At 39.1% G+C, this 27789-nt stretch overlaps 1 long non-coding RNA gene across 7 annotated transcripts in view; it reads left to right on the top strand.

The window, feature by feature from the left end:
- The window catches only part of LOC144316785 (uncharacterized), a 292783-nt gene that overhangs the window by 167507 nt on the left and 97487 nt on the right, over positions 1-27789 (top strand). For 2 of the 7 annotated variants that reach the window (XR_013382645.1, XR_013382644.1), the window contains one exon: positions 7366-7921. The exons of the other annotated variants lie outside the window; for them this stretch is intronic. This is a non-coding gene — a long non-coding RNA (uncharacterized LOC144316785). Of the gene's footprint in view, positions 1-7365; positions 7922-27789 lie in introns of those variants that run through there. 7 annotated transcript variants of the gene reach the window in all.

The following is a 27789-nucleotide window of genomic DNA, read 5'->3' as shown; positions in this document are numbered from 1 at the left end:
TCATTGAAGGGGACAAATGAGTCAGGTGCCAAACCTGGACTTAAGTAAATTGTCATTAGCAAATCTCTACCCAGTCTTTGTTCCTGCCTTTATATTTGAACTACCACAAGCAGCTAGAGAGATGTGCATCGAGTGTGGAGGCAAGCAGGCTAGTAGAATTTATGGACCGAGGATGTTTGAGACCCTAGGTTATCCTGGATTGTCATGTGGTCAATTTACCCCTTGCAGCCATGGGGAAGATCAGATGGTGTCATTCCCTAACTGGTCCTATGGCCACCAATTTGAAACAGCTGGGCCTGGTACTGAGCAACAACCTCAATTCTGTTTCCCTGCTTTTCCACTGATCTAATTATGCAGGCTATTGCATTTCATTCTAAATATTTATGCATATCTATATGCTTTTAAGAGTAGGAAAGACCAGTAATATGTGGTGGGAACGACATTCAGCATTGCCGAGCTGCCCTCCTATACTGGATTGTGCAGGGAACAGCCAATTATGAAATATAATGATCTGAGCTGCACTCACACGGTCTGTCTTCTTTCACTTCACGTTGTGTATTTTGGGTAGATGTGGCTGGTCATGAAGACACTTGAATATTAGGACTTAGGAAGAAATCCAAAGTTTGAGTGATTGCAGTGTCAGAATTTGGATCCTTCTGATTGTAATTATGTTGAGTGGTGCTCTCAACAGATTGATAGTGCTTTCTGGTAAATAAAGTTGTCAGGGCAAAATAAGTTGAGATTATGCACACGTGTGTGTGTGTGTGTATGTACGTTTTCAAATATAGGTATACGTGTGTGTGTGTATGCACACACAGATATATATCTGTATCTATATCATACCACAGGAACATTTTGGAAAGTATCCTATTCAGAATGATGATCTATATTCCCATTTTTGAGTTTGAAGAGAAAAGGAAGATTAGGGAAGGCAAAGATAATAGATGCAAAAATAATTTCTGCAAAAATAAATCTGTTATCTCCATAGTATCAAGATCATATTGTAGTCACTGGTTTGAAAATAAAAGTAATAGTTATATGCCAAAATGGTTTATTTTTTCAAAAAAGATTTATTTATTCATAAGAGAGAGAGAGAGAGGCAGAGACATAGGCAGAGGGAGAAGTGGGCTCTTTGCAGGAGCCTGATGTGAGACTCGATGCCGATCCCGGGATCACAATCTGCACCAAAGGCGGCAAGCAACACAACCACTGAGCCACCCAGGCGTCCCCAAAACAGTTACAAAGATCCCCATAGACATCAGCTTCATACAGAGCATTGAATTCATACTGACATTTCAAAGGACTGAAATAAGCTCCACAACTCTAAACCATGGACAGAGAACTCCGTGAGGCCCGGCAAGACATACAAGCTTATCCCAAGCACGTCATGTCTTCAGGTAGCCTACCATCTGGCTGAAAGTTCAAACACAAAACAAAACAAAACACAAACCAAAAACAAATAGCAGAGCTTAGAGCTTACATGGTGCAGATAGTTCATTTTTACAAAGAAGGATTCTGAAAAAAGACAGGCTCTGCGAATTTCTGCAAATCACACAATTGTTACGTGGCAGAGCTGAGATGACGGTCCAGGCAGTCCGACTCCAGAATTTGTGTTCTTGATCCTATGAAGCATCATCTCTCTGTAGAAGGTGTGGCCTGAGGGAGGTTTCTTTCACATTTGTTTTAGGGCTCCGATGTTCCTTTCTTCTTTCATTTCAGAATTTGGCTGTCTTTATTTGCAATTGTTTCTGCTGGCATGGAGGGGAGAGGCAGGCACAAATCAGTCCATTATCTAATTAATTACTTACTTTTCCTTATGAAAAGCACTAGGAGGCAAGGGGGGCTATGAAAGTATATGGTGGCAGGAAGTGGGGTCCAATCAATGTCAGGGGTTGGAGAAGGAGTCCTTGAGGAGGTGACATTTGAGCTGGGCACTGATGAGTGAGTAACCCTTCATTGGGTGAAAGACTGCTGTGGACAGTTGTAGAGGAGTAAGTGAATTTTAGGCAGAGGGAACAGCTGTGCAAAGACCCTGGGGCAGGAAGTAACACGGTGCCTGGGAGGGTCTGAAAGAGGATATAACACAAGGATTGGGAAGCCAGTAATATGTATAGGGTCCTATAGGGCCCTGAAGACCATGTTAAAGAATTTGATGTTTATTCCAAAGGACAACGAACTTTGAAATTCATTGAAAGATATTTTGTCTGTGTCCACATAATACATACTACGGTAGGAGAGAAAAAGATTAAGGTTTAAGTATCTAATTTTCTTTTGGAATTTAGACTAGAGCTTTTCCCCTCGATGATCTAAGGCAGTCAGCAACCTTTCAAAGCAAGGTATGAAGCTGGCAATTGCTATTATCCTGATGTACAGAGGAAGGACCAAATCTTGTACAGGGCAAGATTGTAGTTACCTGGGATGTCAGAGGTCAACTTCTGTACCTCCGGCATGGGGCTCTCTGCTGCCTATGGCCTGGGAACTGCAGTTTGCCTCTCCTTCTCCCATCTCACATTTGAAGTCCTCTATAACAAAGTTTCCTTTCAGGCTGTCTTTAATCTTTTATTTTCACTGGGTGTAGAGAATCATTCAATCAGTGCCTAAATAAAAGAAGTCCCCAACTCATACACTTTGATTTTGAAAGTTTATACATCAGAAGGCAGCGTGACCCTTGCGGTTATCCCTTTAATCACTAATAGGTGTACTTTCTCCAGGTGCCTGAATCCGTGTTCTAGGCATTGCCATTTCTCCTAGGAGTGGGGTTATAAATGGCAGTTCTGGAAATGGCTGGCTGACTCTTGATTTCGGCTCATATCATGATCTTAGGGTCATGGGACTGAGCCCCATGTCAGGCTCCATAGTAAGCAGGAAGTCTGCTTGAGATTCTCTCTGTCAAATAAATACATCTTTAAATATGTTTTTTTTTAATTTTTTATTTATTTATGATAGTCACAGAGAGAGAGAGAGAGAGAGAGAGGCAGAGACACAGGCAGAGGGAGAAGCAGGCTCCATGCACTGGGAGCCTGATGTGGGATTCGATCCCGGGTCTCCAGGATCACGGCCTGGGCCAAAGGCAGGCGCCAAACCGCTGCGCCACCCAGGGATCCCCTAAATACATCTTTAATTAATAAATAAATGGCCATTTGGTTCCTGGGCAAGCCCGCAATTACATTAACAACCTGTCTTCTGAGTCCAGGGGAAACACACTGTGTAGCTCAGAAGGGAGGAAAGGAAAAATGAAATTTTCTTCCTTCTCTCCTTCCCAGGTTTGACATTGAAAGAAGCACATCTTTGTCAAATTAGTGTGATAAAGAAAATCCTGTCTAGGTGGGGAGGAGAGCTGCAAGTGCAAGGATAAGCATGAACTCTGTGATTGAAAAGGGTGTCCGGAGTAGGAGCTAGGTGCTGTGGTGGGGTGGCAGGGCTGTGAGGACACTGCCTCCTCGGGCTGCGGTCAGGATGGCACTGCAGCTGCTCTCCGAGTCTGGGCAGGGGCCCCTTGTGGAACAGGGGGACTGGGCGACAGCTCCTTGGTTTCCTGACTTTCCAAAACTGAAGAGAAAACCAACACTTGCCAGTGACTGGTGTCTCTACCCCTGTCTCTCCCTGCCCCCCATCTGGCGCCTGTTTCTGCAAAATAGTACAAAAGTAGCAGTCTTTCCCATTACCAAGGAAAGAGCAGCTAATGCCATGAGGATGCAACAGCAAACAAGAAAAATCACCAGCGAAGCTCCCACAGTGGCCCTGGCTCAGCTCAGCATGAAAGCAAGGGCAGAGGTGATAGTTGGGAGTGTGCTGGGAAACCATGGGAAAATCCAGGGCGGAGCTGCCGTAGGGCCCCTTGCGGTGGTGGAGGGGGGCAGAGGGGCGGGAGAAGAGGCAGAGGAACCCCACTAACGATCCGCAGTCCTCAGAGCCAGACAAGCCAGCAGCTGAGCAGGTAAGAACAATCCCAGAGGTAAAAATTTAGGCTCCTCGGGAGCAGAGACCAAGTCTTAGGTCTCCTTGAACTCCCAGAGCCTCTGTCCGCCTGGCCACCAAATGTATCCTTGATTGCTGAAGGAAAGTATCAGACCTCAGAGAGATGGGAGGGGACCTCTAGAACTAGGGAGGGGCCTGAGGGCACTACACCCAGACATGTGTGCCAAGGAGGAGACGGAAAATGATGGTTCTTTTTTTGTCTATAAAGGCCTAACAGAGACCTCATTTCCCTGGAGTGGTGAAGCTGGCCAATAAGAAGGAACTGTCTCCAATTATACTAGAAAATTACAATGGATATTTAGCTCTCCTCAGAGACATGTTATTTTGGATATCTTAAATACTGGTTACTGAAGTTGCCACACTGACCCAAACAGCCTGCTTTGGGTTCATTAGTTTAGGACGTGAATTAAGAGAGAAGGGTTGTGAGAAGCACAGCACTTGCTCCAGGTTAAGGTTTCCTGTTGTGTGTTCCACCAATTGCCAGTTCTACTAGGTACTCTGGCAAAAAAAAGAATGAAATGATCTGTGGCCAAATACCTGAGCAAACAGAGTGGAGCAGACCCTTCCTTTGGAGCTTCTTCACCTCAATGGCCAGTTCTGGATTCAGTCGACTGGCCTTGTGTTCTTAAATCCAGGGCCTCTCCTAAGCTTGAGGAAACATAGAACCCCATTACCATACAGCAAATAGTTTCTTTACTTTGGAAAGCGCTGCTGCTGTGGGTGGCTTGGAAAAGCGGATTGGAATTTTATCTATTGGGGGCAGATCATGGGATAACAGGAAGTTGCAGTTTTACCTGCAGAATCTGAACAACTTCTGGAGCATACGCCAGAAGCAATGGCTCCCTTTCCTGGTAAGCTCTGGATCTGTAGTCAGATTAAACCTGGTAAAATCTGCCACTTTAATTTTCCTGTCACAAAACGCACTAAGGCAAATTGCTTCACTGTCCTGCGTTGCATGTCTTTATCTGCATCTTATACTTTTCTTAGCAGAGTGTGCAGAGGATGAAAGGTGTCTTCTTCAATGAAGCCTAACTGGGGTTTGTTGTAGCTCGGCAGAATTAGCATTTTCTATTTACACGCATAATCCTTCTTTACTATCCTTACAGTGAGACCCACAGAAAAAGTCGGATGGCATTCTCCGCATTTACAGAGAGTTTGGGGGGATAACAGGATTCCTAGCTGGGCGTGTCCTTTCTTGTGTTCCTCCAAACTGGGCTGTTGCACAGGCAGCTCACAGAGCAGGGTCATGACCCAAGAGGAATACAGCTGAGCTCGCTTCTTGAACCAACTCTCCGCTCCTAGCTGGGTTGGCTAGCTTTGTAGTGATTTGTCGGGAGTAGCTTCTATTTTCATTACGGTGCTCTTTGCACGACTCAAAGGCCTTTCTAAATAAATGGAGACATTTACCCACTAGGTGGAGCTACATCCTTTGTTCTCTGATGGATGCTGTTCCCTAAATTGAACTGTAAAAGTACTTGGTTTGTGTGGGAGCTCAGCAAAGAGGGTGTACATCCTTCTTTTCTCTCACCTTGTTGTGGGAGCTACGGTCTTTTCATTGAACAATGTATGGGGAATGGGCATGTTTTCATACTGGGAATGAGAGCTCTTGAGGCATTGGGGTGTCTTGTGAACTACAGGGGATGGCGAAGAGGAATCAGGCTGCCTCACTTTGATTTAGTTCCATGACCTGTTCGATGCATGGACAATGGGAAGTTATTTAACTTCTCAGTTATTTTAGTTCTCCCCAGTTTCTTTATCTGTTAAGCAGCTGCTCTATTAGGTTGTCTTGTGGAGTAAATGAACCTGTGTGAAGTACTTAGCCATCCCCTGGGGACAAAGCAAGTGCTCAGAAGTGTTAGTTGTGCTTTGTATTTCTATTTTTCCCTTCTTATTTGTATTTCTATAGTTCTGTTATTTGTATTTCTATTTTTCTATTATTTGCATTTCTATTTCAGCCGGTGCCCAATAAAAGCTCATATATTCATATAACAAATGGGGAATTTAATAAGATTTGTATCTCTGACTGGAGCATCCTTCCCCCCCAACCCACTTTGCGTTCCAGTACTCCTCTAACCTTCTTAATTCCCAGCAGGATTTCTCCTTTTCCCTAAAATAGTGCTCCTCAACCTGTTGTGCCAGCAAATCTCTTGAGGGGCTTGGAAAACTCAGACTGCTGGGCCGCACCCCAAGAGTTTCTGATTCAGCAGGTTTGGGGTTGGGCCTGAGGATGTGCATTTCTAAAAGAATACCCAGGTGATGCTGATGCTGCTGGTCCAAAGCCTACATCCCACTACCCTAGAGAGGATTGTTTCCATCTCCAGCTTTACTGGCCCATCCCATGACAGGTTTTCTTCAGGCAGGGTATGCTGTGACTATAAGGCAGGACTGGATGGTCTTCTTGAAAGCTGTGCCTGCCCAGACTGGCCTGCCTTTCTCTGCTCCTTATGACATCTAAAATGCACAAGTGTTTTGAGTTTTTTTATTTTGTTTTGTTGGTTTGTTTTAGATTTTATTTATTTGAAAGAGAGTGAGAGTGAGAGAGAGCATGAGCAGGGGGAGGGGCACAGGGAGAGGGAGAAGCAGGCTCCCAGCTAAGCAGGGAGCCTGACGCGGGGCTCAATCCCAGGACCCTGGGATCATGACCTGAGCTGAAGGCAGACCCTTAATGACTGAGCCACCCAGGCACCCTGAAAATCACGTGTTTTCTTGAAAAAAATGGACAAATCTCATTATGAGGTCTGCACGACCTCTTTGTCATTTCTTATCAGCATTTGTCCCCCCTACAAGTTTGATCTGACTCCCACTGGACAAACTCAGGTCTTTCCAATTGATTGTTCTTTAGGGCCAACAATTGGATAAAAAAATAGCAAGTGATTCTTCAATATGAAACAATGCGCTTCAGCACCAGGCATGGCACACGGTAAATGTTCAAATATTGTCTATTTGCTGAATGAATAAACACTGTAGGGAAAGCGCTTATGGTTTATTAAAAGGAGAGTTTACTAGTCAGAAAACTTTCCATTTGCCAGTTGTATGACCATTAGAAAGTCACTTTATAACAAGCACAACTTCAAATATTAGGTAATATGATTTATAGCTGTATATTGATTAGTATGACATTCTTTTAGGTTGAACCACGTGATATTGCCTCTATTTGACCTTTTTTTTTTTTTTTGGTTTACAAAAATGGCAGTATTATATGGCTCAACCTAATAAAACTTCTGTATTTTAAGTTAGTTGCTTAATGGAACTATTTTTACAATATGCTTTTAATTCCGAGGAACTGCCTTCCTGCTCCTCATTTTCTCGCCGCACATACAAATGTTGAGGGGATGTTTTAAAAATAAGCATAATGTTGGCACTGTAAAAATTCAATTTTATTCCCAGGCCAAGATGATCCTTCATCACTGTTTTCTCATTGGAAGAATGATTCTCCTTCATTTGGAAGCAACTGGCAGATGTTCCCTGCTGAGCTGGCTCTTGGGTTTCATGGAATGCTGTGGTGTTGAAATTCCATTGTGTAGAATGTCTTTCCTCACTCTTTCCACCCCCTGCCCCAGAAATTGCCTCTACTTCCCCACTCCCATTCAAAAGGTACATTAGCCTTTGTTTTAATCTTCTGCAATACTATCCATGTCTTTTTCCCATCTCTGTCTCTCATTACAACAGACTTGAGCACAGGCAAGTGAGATTAGCTTTGCAAACTGTACTACATAACAGTAAAGTTATTTTTTCAGTTATGCAAGGACCAATGTAAATTTTTTTTTTTAAGATTTCATTTATTTTTTGAAGGGTGGGAGAGGAAGAGAGAAACCAAAGCAGACTCTGTGCTGAGTGTGAGCCTGCCATGGGGCTCCATCTCAGGACCCAGAGATCACGACCTCAGCTAAAATAAAGAGTCAGCTGCCGAACCCACTGAGCCACCCAGGTGCCCTGTGAAGATTTTAAGCCCATCTACACAGAATTTTAGAACTTCTGATGCTCAAAAGTCAATAAAATATTTTGGGAAGAAGAACTGCCTTACTATTATTATTGCCTACCATCATTAAACACCAACTAGACAGTAGGAAGTCATGATCACTTTTCCTTCATTGTTTATTAAATTATTTTTACACCTAATAGGTTTTGTTATGAAGAAAGTTAAAAAAAAAATGAAGATTCTAGTTGGCAAGGAGAGTGGGAGGAGCTTTCTAAGGAGAGACTGGTCTCAAAAGATGAACAGCAGAAGGTGCAGAGTAGATAAATTTTAAGTGTTTCATAATTTTGCCTCATTTGGTCATGCAAAAGGATAACAATTGCTGAAGGATGAATTTGGCTGTATAATATAACTTGATATTTTAAACCAAGATATTGATTTTGTACATCTCCACACAAGAGTACACATGCCATTTTCCAGTTTGAATCTTTCCACTGTTCAGTTGCTGGTGTGACTTTTGGCAAATTACTTAGCTTCTCGGTACCTCAGTTTCTCATTTGTAAAAATGAACAAAATAATAGTAATTACTGTGAGGAAAATATAAGTTAATGTATCTCAAGTGCTTAGAGCACTGACTGGCAAATTGTAAGAATTGTGCAAATATTAGGGATTTTTAGTGTCAAAGAAGATCCAGAAAATGCTAAGTCATAAAACTATGTGTATAATTAAGAGCTACATTCTCCGCTAGGAGCTACTGGAGCCTTGGCCCTTTTAAAAGTATCTGTGGTTGGGCAGGCCCCGGGTGGCTCAGCGGTTTAGCGCTGCCTTCAGCCCAGAGTGTGATCCTGGAGACCTGGGATCGAGTCCCACATTGGGTTCCCTGCATGGAGCCTGCTTCTCCCTCTACCTGTGTCTCTGCATCTCTCTCTCTGTATCTCTCATGAATAAATAAGTAAATAAAATCTTTAAAAGGAAAAGAAAAAGTATCTGTACTTTTTCATAAACATTTAGTTTTAAATGGTTTTGAGATTATTATGTCTTTTAGAAATCACTCAGTACTCTAATCCTGTGGGTTTATTATCAGTAAGTCATTTTTTCCCCCTTGATATTTAGACTAAAACTTTTCTTTTCCTAATTCCAATCTATTTTTCCTCATTAGCATACTCTTCCTATGCTGGTGACTTTCTTTTTTTCTTTCTTTCTTCGTGTTTACCTCTTCCTGGTATTTACGGAAATATGAGAGAGAATAAGTGACCTTAGGCAAACCCTGGGACAGTACTCCCAAGGGGTCTCAGAGGCATCAGAGTTCTCTAGCTCCACAGTCTGCAAGCAGCGTCTGTGCCTCTTGCAATTTCTCCTGACTAAAAGCAGACAAAAAGCAAAATCCACCCATTCGTGCGTTAGGAAGAATGGGGTTCTAGCCTTTCTTTTGAATCTCCTCAAGGGCTTTAAATTATGAGGTAAACCTAGGAAGCATTTCTATTGTTGTGTTCAGAATTGGGGCGAGGAGTAATTGCAGCCACGATTCACTGGGATTTCCATAGTGAGATCAGGGGATCTCAGAGATCCTACTTTCATTTATATTATTGAAGCGTGCTGGAACTGTATTTCATGCTTTGACAAATCATGATTATTTCATTTAGTGATTGTATCACTCATATTTAAAACAAAACAGAACACTTAAAAGGTTTATTTATACTTGCCTTGCATTTTATACCGTTATTCAATTCTGGAGTCTTTTAAACTGTGAAAGGATGTCCAGACCTCAGCATTGAGCTTTATGGGGCAAATTATTTTTATGTCTACAGAGTTTTTTAATGCATCATATTGCTTTATTTATTTCAAGATGTCATGTTCAGAGTCTAGTTAGGTTTAGTTTTAGCATCTGTTAAGGGGGTGTTTTGAGGCACCTGGGTAGCTCAGTGGTTGAGTGTCTGCCTTTGGCTCAGGTTATGATCCCAGGGTCCTGGGATCAAGTTCTGCATCAGGCTCCCTGCAGGGAGCCTGCTTGTCCTTCTGCCTGTGTCTCTGCCTCTCTCTCTGTGTCACTCATGATTCAATAAGTAAAATCTTAAGAAGTTATGTTTCAATGACTTTTCTTAAAAACAAAACTTCTTTTTTATCTTTGATGCCATCAATGGAGAGAAAAAGCACCATTTTTATGCTATTACAAATTTGACCATTTCAATATTAAGGATTTGAAGAAATCCAGTATCTGAGAGATTATGCAAGAGTTGTACAACTGGATTCAAACACCACATGTTGATTTATTCATGCAAAAAAGTCAGAGTAAGCAAAGGAATGAATTTTTTAAAAGAAAATTTTATTTATTTATTTATTTATTTATTTATTTATTTATTTATGAAAGACACACAGAGAGAGGCAGAGACATAGGCAGAGGGGGCAGCAGGATCCTAGCAGGAAACCTAATGTGAGACTTGATCCCAGGACCCCAGGATCACACCCCGAGCCAAAGGCAGAAAGCACCCAGGTGCCCCAGAAATGGATTTCTTTGATGGTTTACAGCATTCGTTCTAGGTTCCCAATAAAGTTTTATTCTTAATATCCATCTGAAGTGGTGTCTAGGATATGACACCAAAATTCAAAAGTATAGGTTCTCATTTTCTGCTCCCTATTTCCTCATTTTTCTGCTCTGTGTTTAAGACCAATTGTGGGTGTAGGTGTAAGTGAATGAAAATTAGTGCAGAGAGGACACAAAATGAATATCACTTTGGTCCAGCTGACACCTCTAAGTCAAAGGTTACCAGACTCTCTGCTCTTGTCCTGAAACTTTGTGATCCACTAGACTCTAAAGAGAAGACTAGAATGATATGGAGTGATGAGAATAATGGTTGGTAGTGATAGAGACAGGATAATGGACATAGGGGCTGAGGATACCAAAGCCTGCTGGGATTGCTGATGAGGTGATATTTTTTGGCATTTTCCTCCTCTGTCAGAGCAGGGGGTCCAGCAGTCACCAGATGTTCTTCCTCAGCTCTATATATCCACTGTTGGCATGAGTATTTGGAAAGTAGGTGGGTAGGTCACCTTTCTATTGTTTTGTCCTCCACTGAAATCCTCCTGGTTAGGGCCTAAATTCAAAGATGGTTCAATAAGGTGCCAACCGAATTGACATATCCTGGCTGGTGAGATGTTGAGAGTTTTCTAGTAAATCTGAAAGCAAGGAAAGAGGTGTTCAGTCTTACTTAACCACACCCAGGATCTCCTGGCCTAAAAAAATGGGATTAGGCCATCAGGCAAAGATATACAGATGGTTGAAGAGGTTATTGTGGCCTTGGCCTAGTGATACGGTTTGTTCATTGAATTGCTTTTTATAAAACATTAAACAACTTTTAATCAAGATTAATGGGAAAAAAAAAAAAGAGAGAGAGAGAGAGCCACATCATTATTCGTGTACAAAAAGGAACTGAAATTCGGAGAGGTTCATCATGTTGCTCAATGACACAAACAGTATAATGGACAAGATCAAATTTAGAAATCCTTCTTGCCTTGTTTTCTATTCTATTCTTTTAGGCTGCATATATTCCTTTTAGTATATGGCAAAAAGAATAAGCTATTGTCAGAATTTACTATAAGATTGAAATAGACTTGATTGTCTAAAATATTTTTTTCCTAGAAGATATGCAACATTAGGACAAATGCTGAATTTTTCTGAATTCTAATTGTGAAGCACTAATGTTGTGCATTAGTGCTTGGCCTCAGGAAATTCTTACTTTGGCACCAAATTAACCTAATTTACACTTACTGACTAAACATTTTCTTAGCATGGTACAATGGTCACATTTCTACCATAATATTATACTTTTCCTACTATTTCATAAAATTACACTTTTCCCACTATTTTACAAAATCATGTGTGGAGTAAAATATTTTTGGCTTTGAACCATGATTCTTCATGGCCTCCTGGAGGATTGTGATGCAGAGGCCCTAAAGATACTAATGTTAACTATCAGATGGTATTATAAGCTGTCCCTTGGATGGCATAACCTGCTGTGTAGAATGTCATTACTATGAGGCACATCCTAAAACATGACAATACAGTAACAATTTTTCCTGAGCATTCTTCTATGTCTATTATTTCTAATTCTTCAACCCAGCTAGATGCCCTATGCAATATTGTTTAAACAAAATATCTCAGAAAAAATTAAGAACCTTATGTATGCTATGGGGAGAAGTCTTTTATAAATTAGTTTGGGAAGATAACCCAAAGTCTATATTTAATTGAATTCTCATTTAGGTTCAGTATTTTACCCAATAATCTTATTTACTGTCAGAATAAAGCACAACCAGAATGCTTCTACTTGAATTTGAGCATCCAGGGTTCATCTATATTCTTTAGTTGGTGACCCAGATGGACTAATAGATGATGACATTCATTCTGAGTTGGTACATGGCCCTTCCCCTGGAAAGCCCAAATCTTGATCATGATTCAGGGAAGAGTAGTCTTGATCATGAGTCAGGAAAGTGTTTTAGGATGACGATTTACCTGGCTGAGCATTAGTCATTCCACGCTGGACTTGGAACACAGGATATTTCATTAGCTGCGGGAAGTATAGCATGTTTTCTGACAAATATCCCCTAGAAATCAGATTCCAAAGTTCCCTTTATCCTTGGGTGGTTTAAGGCTCCACACATTCTCTGCCTTGCTTTGTTAGAGCCTGGACCCCTGCCATTCCTATGATAAAGGCAGTGGGGAATGTCTCACCTATCTTGGTAATTTGAGCTTTTGTCCCATATTCCAGGCAAGATTTCAAACTTTTAATTACCCACTTAGTAAAACCCAGATGTCCCATTTCAAAGGCCTATTCCCATTAGGGAATTTTCATTTCCAAGCAATAGTTGGATGAAATCCTAGAGTTTTACTGCATCCCATTTCCAGTACTTTAGCTTCACTTTTCTTTTTCCCTGAGTAAATAGGACCCTAAACTTTTAATTCTGAAAACCTATTTTAGATAGAATTGGGAGTATACCACAATCCACTACACTGAAGCTTTCCATCTAAGTCCTAACTGGTTCTTTTCAAAATATTTCTTAGCATGCATTTGGTTCATAAACCTTCTTGGGATGCTAAGAGGATAAGTGACTTTCAATTTGAAAACACATTACAAAGTGTTCCATCTCTTAAAGTTTAAGGAATACCCTGGTCAAGGTCTTACAACATTTACCTGCCAGTGATTTTGATAAACGGATTCATCACTGAGTTGGAAAAGGGCCAGAGTGAGATGGCTCTTAGACCAATTTACTGTGGCCATGTGTATTGGCAGAAGAGTATGGGTCTTGTGTGACCTTGTTTACACAGGATATTTCCACAGCTGTGCTAGATGAAAGTCTCAACTTCAATTGCTTATCTCCATCGACCAATTGACCAGTCTAATCACCTGTTGATGGTGTTCCACATGAAATAGCCATTTTCTCATTTCAAGAGAAGATACTTGGGAATCTAAAGTGGTTGTATTGATGTGTAGGTAAAATAACAATGAAAGGATTTAACTTTGATAATCACATTAAGACTTAAATGAAAGCACAGATGATTGAAACTGCTACTTCAAGGTAGCCTTTATATGACCTAAGGATGAGGTACTGTGCTTGATAAGGGCAATTTTAGGTTAGGATGTAAATTGTGACCCTTTCTGATTAAGAAGTGATATTTTATTTACATTTTACACTCTTCATAGTGCCTCTACAGTCATACAGAAACACAATAACTTTATTTGCATCAACTGGAAAATGCACAAATATGAAGTTCTCCCAATGGCTAGCAGAACCACAGGTTTCTAAAGTCTGGAGTCATAATTCATGTTGAATTGCATATGAGTGGTCCTGGGAAGCACAAATGTGTAGGAGGCTGGAGTGACAATGCAGAGACTTCTACAGCTTCAGAATATTTGCTCCTTATAACTCAACATTTCTGGCTTCTTTACCTGTTCCTCTCCTCAGCAACAGCCACTTGGGACTTTCTTGCTGGTCCCTGAACACACCAACATGCTCTGACCTCAAGGAGTAAACACTTGCTGTTTCCCTGGCTGTCCTATTTAACATTACAACTCTTTCCCTTTCCATTTAGTTTTCATTATTTCATTATATTTATTTCACTGTTCTCACCATTTCACATTTTATCCATGCAGTTCATCTTGTATATTGTCTGGTGTTGCTCCCAACTCTCCCAAAATCTGACTACGGTGATTTTTCCTTTTTTTTCCCCAAATGCTGTAACATCAGCACCTAGATTAGTGTCTGGCACATAGTAAGTGCTTCATGAATATTTCATGAATAAATAAATGAAATAAATTGTTTGAAATATGTTATTAAAAGTAGCTTAGAGTTACTAGCACAATAAGGGTGTCTTGACCTTTGTAAACACTATGTCTTAAAGAACCAGAAAATTTGGTCATTTTGCCCATTTCAATAGGGGGACATATAATATGTTCCATGTATGACTAGGTAGGTCTCTGATTTGAAATGGAAGACTCTATCTTTGTAGATAGAACCTAAAAGACCCTTACAGAGACAAGTTCTTCTGCTACTTCTCAAAGGACACGAATTTTGATATGGAGGCTTGAAACAAAAGTAACCTCAGTTGGTATGGCAGCCTAAGAGTCAACAACCTAATGTCATGGCTTTTATGAAAAATAAGATTTAACGTTAGAGGAACAATATCAATTTCTCATTTATGTCCCAGATCTAGTCATCTTGATTCCTCTGATCCCAGGCTTTGCCTGTCTTCCTGCTACTGCACATGGATTTATACCAACTCAATTTACGGTATTCATTTGTTCTCTCCTAGAATATTGCTTTTGTGAAAACAATGTCAATCTTTCCATTCAGTCCATTTGATAATTTAGCATCATTTGGTTAGATTTTAAGGGAATTCATCATTTGTAAAAACAAATGTAGCTATTCAGAAACATGTTTGCATTCATGGCATTTTATTTGCAGTATGTTTTCTGTTAAGTATACTTCAAATAATTGATAACATATGTGGGAAGTTATACATAACATTATATGAATCTTCTGTGTGTCTCAGTTGTGAGTAGCCAAATGTTCCTTCTAAAGGAACGACTCTTTTATTGATAATTAGTCATCAGGGACATATATGTGCTCTGAAATTGGTAATGCATATGTATATAGAAAAATGCAAATAATGTTAACAGTCACTTTTGTTAGGATATACCAGTTTCTGAGTTTGATACTGGGCACTATTTCCTTTATCTTGCTATAGAAATTGAACACTACTTGTATGATTAGGTGTTACCATGATGGATGCTAATAAGGAACATGGCATTTGATTCTCACTAGCAGATTCCCCCAACACATAGGCAGAGGAGATGGACCATCTTTAGGTTGCATGTGCTCTGGTCTTAATGCATACGAGTTTGTAGCATTTCTTTAATTGTTCAATTTGTTTTATATTACCAGGTGGTTTTGACTAATGAACCAAAACAAGTGAATTTGTGTATAGAAGACAGAAAGAATTATAACTCAGATGGTTGCTTTTAGGTCAGTACAAGTTATAATAGAAATACATAATCTTGTTACTGATGCAACATTAATTCCTTCCATATTGAGGGGGATGAAGTACCTAATTAAAATTCCAACATTTCCTTCCCCCATTTTAATCTTCCTGCAGACTAGCAAAAATCTACAGAACCATGAATGAAATATTTTAGCTTTCCAGACACTGTGGATATTTATCAAAAACAGCTTCGATGCTACTGAGTAGTGAGAGGTGCAAGGAGCAGTCCTCAACTCTACTCATTTTTCTGCAGCCTTTTGAGAATTGGAAAGCTACTAGTTCTGCCCTGCCCTGCTCTGCCCTGCAATTTGGGAACGTAAAATATGTGTTTCCCATTTCTATGGCTTTAAAAATACTTTTACTTGGGTCTCCTGGGTAGCTCAGTGAGTTAAATGTCACTCTTGATTTCAGTTCAGGTCATGATCTCAGAGTCCTGGGATCAAGTCCCATATCAGGCTCCATGCTCACTGGGAAGTCTGCTTGAAGATTCTCTCTCTTTCTATTCCTCTGCCCTTCGTCTAGCTCTCCCCTTCCCTCTCTCTTTAAAATAAAAATAAATCCAAAAAAAAGTCCTTTTAACTCAAACAGTTTTTCTTTGCTTTACTTATTTAATAAACATGAATATAGTACTTACTATGTGACCAGAACATTCTGAGTGTTTTACAAATATTTACTCTTTTCTTTTCCTTCTTTCTCTTATGTGTCCTTTTGTCTCTTTTTATCTCTCTGTTCAGTTGCATTTATGTATTACCAAATTCTGAACAATAATCTTTCTCTCATCATTAGGTAAATTCAAACAGCACATAGATTTCTCTTGGGTGCATATAAACTTCAAGCAATGAAAAGGTATCTCTGTGTAAGGATGGTATGAAGTTTTGTGGGGTATCTGGATGGCAAGATACACACTATTATATGTACATACTTTATATTTTGGTAAGATTGTGTTTTTTTTCTTTTTCCAACTGCATTTCTCTATGCACTTTTACATGCAAGTTGAAAAGACTTCATAGTCAAATAAAGTTGGTTAAACAGTGCTCCTAGTAAGCTTATCTCCTGGAAAACCATAATATATGTTTGCTTATTGAAAGATCCTACAATCAAAAAAACCTGTTTATAGTATGGTGGTACCTCAAAAAATTAAACAGAATTATCATAAGATCCAACAATTTCACTTCTGGGTAAATACAAAAAAAAAAAAAAAAAAGAAAGAAAGAAAGAAAGTAAAGACTCATGCAAATATTTACACACCAATTTTTATAGCAGTCTTATTTATAATAGCCAAAAGGTGGAAGCGACCTAGTGTCCATCAACAGATGGATGGATAAGTAAAATGTGGCAAATACATACAGGGGAATATTATTCAGCCTTAAAAAGGAAGGAAATCCTGATCCATGCCATAAAATGAATCAAACCTAAAGACCTTAAATAAGCCAGTCACAAAAGAACAAATACCATACAATTCTGTTTATGTGAGGTACTTAGAATTGTCAGATTCATAGAGACAGAAAAAAAAAATGGTGGCTGCCAAAGGCTAGGAGGAGGGAGAATTGGGAATTATTATTTAATGGGTACAGAGTTGCAGTTTGGAAAGATGAAAAAGTGATGGAAATGGTTGGTAAAGATCAGTGACAGCAATATGAATGTACTTAGTGCCACTGAACTGGAACTTAAAGTGATTAAGATGGTAAATTTTATGTTATGTTTATTTTACCACAATAAGAAAAAGAAAGAAATCTGTTTTTAGCCTAGCATTTCCTAGTTTATTTGATCTTGAAACACTTTCATCAAGAAACAGTTATGAATATTTGGAGGGATAACTGGAACCCAGTTATGAAAAACCTGATCTATACACTCAGCATTGAATTCAGGAAATGTGAGCTGCAGTAAATTCACTTCCATGTCTAAAACTCTTCTGTGTCTCCCTTGTTCACATGACGGCTAAAACTCCTTGCTTGTGTACAAGCCTTCTTAATATTTGAACCACACCTGTATAATTACATCCTCAACTTGAATGGTGGCCCTAATTAAGAGAAGTGACTGTTAAATCTATAAAAATTGATAATGATGAAATAAGGAAGGGAAATAGGTAAGGATAATGCAGAAACTTTAAAGGGGATTGCTGGTGGGTGGGGACTGCCACCAAACCAAAGGGATCATAAGGGGGCAAGAGTTTAAGGAAGCAGGGGTTAGGGGCACCTGGGTGGCTCACTCAGTTAAGCGCCTGCCTTTGGTTCAGGTCATGATCTCAGCATCTTGGGATAGAGACTCTATTTGGGGTCCCTGTTCAGCGGGGAATCTGCTTCTCAGTCTCCCTCTGCCTTTCCCCTCTTCTTGTGCTCCCTCTTTCTCTCTCGCTCACTCTCTTTCATAAATAAATACATAATAAATCTTTTAAAAAAAAGAAAGTAGGGGATAATAAAATTGGTTTCAATAAAATGATGATTTCTCACCTTTTTAGTGATGCTAGAACGACAGGAGAAGGGTCAGGTCACAGAGGACAAGGAACTTTGGGGTCAAGAGAAAAACTGAAGGAGTTCCTTTTGAAGGGGTCTTCTTGCATTTGGATGCGAGTTATCAAAGTCTCCTTTTCTCAGGTGAATTTACAACTAATGAAATGAAGGATCTGGAGGTAGCAGAGAAAATAATACATTGATAAGGATGCCTGGACTGTGTCCTCTTATTCGGATTCATTTTCTATATTTTGGGAACTGTTTTGTGTGTGTGTGTGTGTGTGTGTGTGTGTGTATGTGTGTTTTAATATCACTTGGAGAAATTCAGTTTAAAGAACACATTTTAAAGGCTTTAATTACATCCATTATAAAAGCAGTCAAAGAAATTAGGATGGTGATTTACAAAGAATTCCTCTGATTTTCTGTTTTCTCATAATGAAAACTATGTTCAGTAATTAGTCTTTATATGTTAGGAGTAAAGAATGCAGCAGTTTATAGCTGGACAAGAGAACAAAAGGTATTTCTAACCTCTGGAATAAAGTAGTCAAAAGGTCTTAGTCTTGTACCAAATAATGAAAATTGGTTTTCATTGAGATATTCAATTTGAGATGTAATACTTGCTATATGAAGACATTATCAAGTTGTCAGCAAAGGAAAAAATCATACTCATGCTGAGCCTATTACTACAAGTGATGTGGAATATAACAATAGTGTATTTTGAAGAGTGTAAATTAGGATAGATGACAGGCCTATGTCCCTTAGGTTCAGTGCTAAGCACAATACTGAGTACACAGTAGGTGCTCAAAAAATATTTGTTGAACAAATGGATCAATGATCGAATTGGTTTCTGAAGGTTAAGAACAGTTATCATCAAAGAGCTGAGCTGTACTGAAATGTGTATCTTGATTCCACTTTAATATTTTCACTGACATCTAAGAGTTAGGGGAGGGATCACAGGGTGTAAAGAGTGTTAGCACTCAGGAGAAAAAGGGATGGTTTATTGTACTTTCAACAAAGGTCAGTCCTGGGGAGTATTAATTGTGAGTGAGACTAAAGAACATTTGGGCTGAATGTCAGGGGAAATTTTTGAAGAGTAAAGTGTGTTAAACTACATAACAGAGCCAGAGGTAGAGACCCAAGGGAACAGATAGTAGTTTCAATGGCTGGACAATTTACAAAGGGTCTGGACCCAGTCTTGACGAAGTGGTAAGGGAATCTTGCACCTTGACGGTATGTACTAGCAGAGCTTTCAGGCTTTTATCTTGTTTCTCTGTTTTGTACAGTTGCACTGGAGTTTCCTAAGACACAAAGAAAAATATTCATGAGTGTGGTTTGGTAGAGGAGCTTTTGCAACTTGGAGAATATCACAGTGATACAACACTAAATGGAGTTTGGTATTTGGAAAATGCTGCTGTGATTAGGTAAGATTCTGGGAGAGCAAGCAAGAAGCAAACGATTCATTCTGCAGTGTTTTGAAATGGTGTATTTATCAACTATTCATATGATTAAATATAAATGTCTACAACAAAGGAGTAGAGTCCAACTCTAATTAGAAAAAGTGAATTAATGAATTCCTTTTAGGTCTATGATTCTTGGTAAATTAGATTTGAGGACAGTGATGCCACATAGCTTAAATGTAGTCAAAATCTCTGATGTCCCCTGGAGCTAAAAATCCTCTAAAATCAGCCTACATAATGAAGCCTTCGTTATAGTTCAAATTTACTTATATTATATAGAAAGAGTGCTTTATGCTGCATTTTTTGTATGTTAATTTTAAAAGTTGAGCTATTCTCATCCAGGAAGTGAAATTACAGGTCATTCATGGAACCCAATAAGAAACTTGGTTATACAATGAAAATAGTTTTAACCAAAAAAAATTTCAATTCAACCCTAATACAAATTTGCTGCCTTCAATTTCCTAGCATTACTATCTAAATTGACTTATCATTTTAAGAGGATCCACTCTAAAAGAAACTGTATCTGTCTTCCCAACTTAGTATTTTAACAATTTAACAATAAAACATAAAGCACATGATGGATTTCATAGAATAATAGTATTTGTGAAAATAAATTTGGATGTCATCAGTTATCTATAGATAAACAGACATATAGATAAGAAAGAGAAGGGGAGCTAAAAAAGAGAAAGCAGAAGAACTGAGATCCTCTAATGTCAAAAAATAGTCATTTTGAATACAATAGGACCTTTCTGCTGGTGATTCATGATTTAACTGTTGGTTTTTCCAGTGGTTGACAAATATTTCACATGAAGAATCTTTTTAAAGAGTAACTTTGCAGTAATATAATACAAATAATGTTTAAATGGAATCATATGAAAAAAAAAGAGATGGATTTTCAGCAATTATAGGCTATGTTGTAAATGGTGTGACTTGAAGTATAGGGTACATGGAATGCTCAAAATTAATTCTATAGAATTGTACATTTCAGGGATGGGTCATGAGTGAAGAGCCAGAGAGAGAGGGCCTCAGAAGGAGAAATTCTAGTGATATAAGGAGAATTAGGATGGTTCAACCTTTTGCAGTGCCAACTGCCTACTGGACATGTCCCTGTGGATGTCTCAGTGGCAACCCCAAATCAAGCATATCTCCCCTCTCAACTGTGCTCCTTCTCTTCTAGTCCCTATTGTAGTTGATAATAACCCCAACTACTGGGTGCCCAGCTAAAAGCTTAAAAGCTAAGGCAGATGTGCTCTGAGAGGCCTGTTCCAGACCTCTAGGAGGAACCTGCCACGCATCTCCGTGAGATGCCACAGAGAGGACACTGATTTCTAGCATGGCCCCGGTGCACAATCACTTCAGTTTGTACATGATGGTGTGAACACAACTGCTTTGAGCAGAGATGCAAATGGTGTTTACAAAGTATCTACAGGATAAAAATAGCTGTCTTCTTATTGACCAAGTATATCTTATGTTGGGCAATTTAAGAATTGTGATTATGGAAAGGCAATGGTAAATTATATAGATTTTTACTGATTTTTGCCCCCCTTTTCCTTCTTCGCTATATCACATTCCATTAGTACTAAAATTTTATGAGTGGAAGAATGGCAGTATCTCTGCCAGGTACCTATTTTTTGACTGGCTTTGACTTTGGATACCAAGCAACCTTCTTGAGAATGCAAGTGACAGGTCTCTGTTGAGATTCCTCCCGCAGGCCTGTCTGTGGCAAAGCGCTGGCTCCTGTGATTTAATCATGCCCATTCTTAATTGCATCAACAGTTCTACCAATGATTTCTTATATCATTACACTAGAGATTATCAGTTATTTCCAACACTGCTTAGACTTGCCCATTTTAAAGGGTGGGCTCACCTGTTTTTTTTTCTGAGTCATGACTTCAGATTTTAGATATTTTAAGTGCTCAAGAGATTGCCAAATTCCCCTTTGAGATTGTTTTGTATAGGATAAGATGGGGATACTTAGGTGTAAATAAATCTAAAAAGTTTGGTTCCATTAGGAAAATAAATTGAAATTGCCTAACTCCCATAATACTCCCATAATATGTGATAGTAATAATAATCAGAACACTATATGTAGATTTTCTTGTTGCACAAATGCAAAAAAGAAATAGGTCTCATGGTATGGTTCCCTTTTTAGCTTTCTCCACAGAATAAATCAAGATGAGGCTCGAGGGTATATCAAATATCCAGTGACACCAATGATCTTTTGTGAACAAAGAGGAAAACTTGCCTGTGATTTACATTCTTACATAAATATATGGGCTGTAAGAATAAACAGAGGTTGTAAGGATGGCTCCAGAAGCCTCATCTTACCCAAAGTTGTGAAATGATAATGGCATCCTTCCCAACTTGCTGGGCAACCTATTTTTTTTTTTAACGGCAGAATCACCAAGCAAGTCCTGAGGTAAGCCACCGGTTCCCAACCCTACCCCCTACTGAAATTAATTTCATTCTGAGAACAAAAGCAAGAAGATAGAAAGGATGAAATTGCAACAAAAATGTGAAATGCAGAGTGACTTTCCATTGTCTACTTGTCAGACTGGATAATATGTTTAGGGAGTTTATGTATAACCTGATTCTGGTCCAGAACATATGGATTTTCTACAGCTACAAAACAAGTTTCAGGAGCAGGCTCGCTGCCCTATTGCAATAGGTGCCAGTGCAAGCTGGGAGCAGCCATTCGATCTTTCTTAAAGCCAACACAAATCATTAGAGGAAAATCAAACTGAAAAATCCCTTTTCGAGACATCTGACAGTCACCGAGGCTCTCCTCCTGCTTTCATGTGGGAAGCCCTGGATTTCATTCCAGTGCTATGTGGTATCCCATCTTACAGAGCTCACAGGAAGATGGTTTGGTTTCATGAAGGACAATGACAGGACGGCCCACTGGCTGCAAGTCCAGGCCTATCTTCACTGAAGGCCTCTACCCCACTGCCCATCTGCAGTTAGCGTTCGGCGGTTCCATGGGATTTCTGTCCCCAGATCTTCTAGGTGTAATTGTAGTTTCGCATTTACAATGGAACAGAGCACTCTTTTTGGAGCTACTTCATATACTTGGCAGCTGACTAAGGTGATCATATGTCCTGTTTTTCTTTCTTTCTGTCTTTCTTTTAAAACCGGGACAGGTCTTTGTTTTTGCTGAAGTTTGCCGTTTCTCCTTGTTACTGATGTGCAGCCTCCTTTGTGCTGACGGCCAAGAAAATTCTGGACTGCTGCCCTGTTTGCCTCCAGAGACTGATGCAAAGTCTTCAAAGTAAATTCAGTGGGCCTTTTTTTCCCCCCCAAAATAGAGTTTACCAGAAACAAGACATCTTCATGCTTGTGAGGACCTTGCTGTCTACTGCAAAACTTTCAAAGACTGACAGCCTGGACTTGGCCTCTCTGAGGTTTACAAACGCACTTGAAAACACTTGAAAAAAAAATGGTTTCAGCAAGGACAACAATGAAGTTAAGCCTCAATTTTATTTTATTGTATTTTTTTAGGTTTTCATTTGGCATCAATAGAAAGTGTTTAAAAATATTTTTGGTTGGATGTTCTTTGGGCAGATCCTGAAGAGGCCTTTCTGTCAGTTCTCAGTGAAAGTATGATCGTGAAACAATTTGTTTAACCCAAGTTTTCCTAAACCTATGTGTTTTGCTGCTGTCTTGGAAAAGAGTATCAAATTCTGTGTGATAGGCTTTAGTTAAATGAAGCATTTACAGCCTTTTCTCTTACGCGTGCTGCAAAGAAGGGTGTGTTGTTTCCTGAAGCCTGTGCACCTACAGCTCTTTTATTTACCTAAGACCTGATCTACCTAATTACCGAGATAGAAACAAACATAACATCCATTCCTCTCCTCCAGACCATTTGAATACATTATCCACTTATTTGGTATTTGGCTCAGGTTTAAATGAGTCATTTAATAACCCCGGTTCACAGCAAGTTAAGTTGCAACCAGCTGGCAGCCACAACTCACGGGGTTGTTAACCATTCCAACCAGGATTGGACCCCATGCTCCACAACTTCCTGAAGGGCATTGTGCAGCTTTGCTCCAGCTCTCATGGCAGGAGTTTCCAGCAAATCTGGGCCTCAGGTAATGAAATGGCCGTGAGAACTATAAGAGTTTCAGAAAATAGATGTCAGTGTCTGTTCTAATGACTGGAAGGGCTATTGATAGAGCTGTTTGAGACTGATTGTTATCATAGACTGAGGAGCCCCGTTCAACACATGATGCCCTCAGAGGCTCAGCCAAAAAAGCGCAACTGCCTGAATCCACAGAAAGGTCATTTTGTTTGAAAGGTCAGTGGCACTCAGGAATGGAGAATGGAAGACAGAGTGGTTGTGAAAGATGACAGAATGCTTCCAAATCCGTCCTGCACTCTATATTTTTTTTTCAAAGATTTATTTATTTATTTATCATAGAGAGAGAGAGAGGCAGAGACACAGGAGGAGGGAGAAGCAGGCTCCATGCCGACGGCCTGATGTGGGACTCGATCCCGGGACTCCAGGATCGCGCCCTGGGCCAAAGGCAGGCGCTAAACCGCTGAGCCACCCAGGGATCCCCATGCACTCTATATTTTTAAGAATGAATTTTATTTAATGACGTTGCCTCTCAACTCATTTCTTAAATGGAATTTACCACTTTCTAACTTACATAGTTGATTATTTACTATGCTTATTGTTTATGGTCCGCCTACCACTTTGCCCTCTGCCTGGAATTGCCAACCCCAATCTCTACCCTCACTAGTCTACCTGGCACATAGGAGGCACTAAAAAACATAGTTAAATGAATATATGTAGTGCATGTTCATTTTTGGAAACTGAAACATGTAGAAATATGTAAAAACAATATAAAGGAATGTATAAGATAATAAAAATCATCCATTTATCCTTACCCACCAGACAACATCATGAACATTCTTGGAAGGCCCATATGCTTGCCTGTAGATCTATGCATAAATGCGTATACATCGGGATCCATGCGTGGCGCAGCGGTTTGGCGCCTGCCTTTGGCTCAGGGCACGATCCTGGAGACCCGGAATCGAATCCCACGTCAGGCTCCCGGTGCATGGAGCCTGCTTCTCCTTCTGCCTATGTCTCTGCCTCTCTCTCTCTCTCTGTGTGACTATCGTAAATAAATTAAAAAAAAAATGCGTACACATCGAAGTTAGTATTTATCAAGCCCCCCCTCCCACTGCCACCACCATTTATTTCTGAGAATCCCCAAAGAGATACACAGCCATCCCAGTGTTTCAGTCTGATTCCTAATCAATCAGTCTTCATCAGTGGTTCTTCGCTGGGTTGGTTCTGATCACACCCACCCTCACTCACCTAGGGACACTTGACAATGTCTTGAGACATCTTCGGCTGTCACTGCTGGGGTGGAGGGTGGACATGCTACTGGCATCTAATGTGCAGAAGCCACTGATATTGTTAAATTTTTGACAGTGCAGAAGACAATCCCTGCTGCTCCCCTACCCCAGCCCCAAATGTCAATGGTGCTGGGGTCAGAAACCCTAATCTATAGTTTTCCTTTCTTGATCTGTCTTCTTTCAGTCATGCTTTTCTGGTTATAAAGTGTCCTACATTTCTGGAGCTACTCGATATAGAAATAGCAGGTCTTGTCAAGGGTGCCATTTCCATTCCTGTCAGCATTTCCAGATGGCCAGTGCTAAGCAGGCACCTGTGCAAAGAAAGACAATGCAAAGTGTCTCCTCACCACCTCTGTGCTCTATGTATGGTCACCATGATCCATAGGCAGCTGTGTTTGTGCCAGAGTCTCAAAGTGATTAACTTCTGACCATCATTTATTGCTCAGATGTTCATGAAATTGGTCATAAAAAACAGTTTTGGTTCTCATTTCTCTAAATGTAAGAGTTCAAATTGAGTTCAAGGGGCCAGCTGAGAAACCGTTATCTTCATCAACATTTTTCTTTGCCTGGCCCTGTTCAAACCTGAAACTCCTGACCCTTCCCAGCTCCAATGTGTAACTGTGGGTGTCAGGAGACACTGGGAGAGAAGGACAGAAGAAGATGGATAGTTGTCTGCAAAGCAGCATTTGGCCTTGGGCTCTCAAAAATGCCCTTTATGTTTGTTTTACTTTTACTCTCATTTCCCATTAAATTTTTCAAACAGTTTTTTTTTTCCAGAAATATAGGAAAGCTATTATTTTTTAATTAACTCACATCCTCTTTCATATTTTCAGTAGCCTTATACAATTTGATTTACTTAAGTTCCTCATGTTCTTTATTAAATATATTCCTGGGAATTCTGTGCTTTGGGTTGCTATTGTGAATTATTTTTTAAAATAATACATATGAACATTTTGCTGACTATAATATAGATCTCTATACAAATGTAAATAGCTATATATCTTGTTTCCAATGATTTTTAAACTCATTGTATTAATGAATGGTTTTTCAATTAATTCTCTTAGATTTTCTAGGTACTCTATATCATCCAAAAATAGTGACAATTTGTTTTCTCATTTTCAGGACTGTACTAGTCTAGTCATAAGTAACCTTTATGCAAAAATAAAATAATAAGGGCCTTATCTAAAAAAACAAAAAAAAAATAAGGGCCTTATCTAGGTGATATCTCTACATAGGTCGCTGGTTTAGTGTATGGATAAAGCCCTTATGAAAAGTAGTGCTTCTTTTTCAAGGCATATGCAACCCCACGCCAGAGGATATAGTGCACTGAGCAGAACAATGGCTATATTTCAGCCACTCTTCACCTTTGTCTTGGAGCACTAATAGGAATCAACCTATTCACATGTAGGAGGGGTTCTCGCCCAGACTCTTTCATTTGAATTTTGCTTTTTCCCCCATTCCATGTTTTATTGCTTTGATTGGAACTTGAGGGACAAAATTTAATAGTAATGGTGCTAGCATTTTGGTAGTTCTTTCTTTAATATTATTAAGACTGTATCTAGTATTTTGATACTAATTATGCTGACTTGAGATAGATAGATATTCACTGATTTGAGGTAGATATGGGTTAGTATTTATCTGCATACATAAATCGATGTTTTTAAAATCTTCCAATAGTGACCACTTAGAAAATGGAAAATAGATTCCATTAATGACAGCAAAAAAAATATATTAACTAGAAATAAACTTAATAAGAAACATGAATGATATTTATGAAGAGGACACAAAACTTTAGTGCAAGCCATTAAAAAAAAAGTTAAATTAGTGATAAGACATATTAATTCCTAGTTGAAAGAACTCAAAGTTGCAAAGATAATCAATTCCTCGTAACTTAATATATAAATTCAATGCATTACAAATAAAAATCCCAGGTCTTTTACATAAACTGATAAGCTCATCCTGTAGCTCATTTGTCAGAGTAAGTGCTTCATTGTACTTTATAGTTGAGACACTTCAAAGGGGATGCTCGCCCTGTGAAGATCCAGTGCATATAATACTATAATAATTTTGAAAGTGTACACTGGTGCAAGAAAAGCAAATATATTAGTGTTACTGAAAAAAGCCTAGAAATATATGTGTGTGTTTATAAAAATTCATATGTATACATATATATGTTGGCTTTCCAAATCAATGAATAAACCATATTAAAATAATTCACTATAAATTTATCATGAAATAGGCATTTCTATGTCATATCATACACATATAATACAAAATGGATTTAAGACTTAAAGATAAACTAAAATATAAAAGAATTAGAATAAACATGAGTGCCTTATATATATATATATAATGTAGGATAGGCTAAAGTTTTTTTAAGAAGACTTGAGGTCTAGAAACAATGTAGAAAAAAGCAGAGCTTTATAAAAAAAAAGTTAAAATTGCTACTTGGTAAATGACTTAAACAAAGATATGTGGCAAGTTACAGATAGGAATTTTAAAAATGAACATACATAGTGTACCAAAGGGTTAACATTCTATGTATATGTATATGAAGCATATATGTATATGTATATGTATATGTATATGTATATGAAACTCTCCCACAAATTATATTTAAAGCACAATGATAAGAAGTTTTATGACTTTTTAGGAATGATTCCTTAATCATTAATAATCATAACATATTAGGAACTGGGGTACAGAGAGGTTAAGTGACATGTTCAAGTTCACACACAGCTCAAAAGTAGTGGAGACTGGATGCCAAACCAGGCAGTCTCTGTACAGCTGTACTCTGAAATACTGTAATTTCCTGCTCCTAAGACTGGGGCTAACCAGGAATGGTAAATTTCGAGGACAAAGGAATTTATCATATACTGCCCATGGGAATTTAAATTTACACAAACTTTTCGTAAGGAGATTTGGTAATAGAAACATTTAATATCTAACATACGTTTACCTTTCAAATCACTAATTCTCCTTATTCTATTAGCGCGCAAGGACATTTTTAGGCTGTGGCATTATTTATAATGTATTTCGTGTGTGATCTGATAATTTTCTGTCTCTCTGGAACTATTTAAAGTTTTA

Source organism: Canis aureus, chromosome 7 (genome assembly GCF_053574225.1).
Source record: "Canis aureus isolate CA01 chromosome 7, VMU_Caureus_v.1.0, whole genome shotgun sequence".
Lineage (NCBI taxonomy): Eukaryota > Metazoa > Chordata > Mammalia > Carnivora > Canidae > Canis > Canis aureus.
This window is presented reverse-complemented; position numbering and strand designations above follow the sequence as displayed.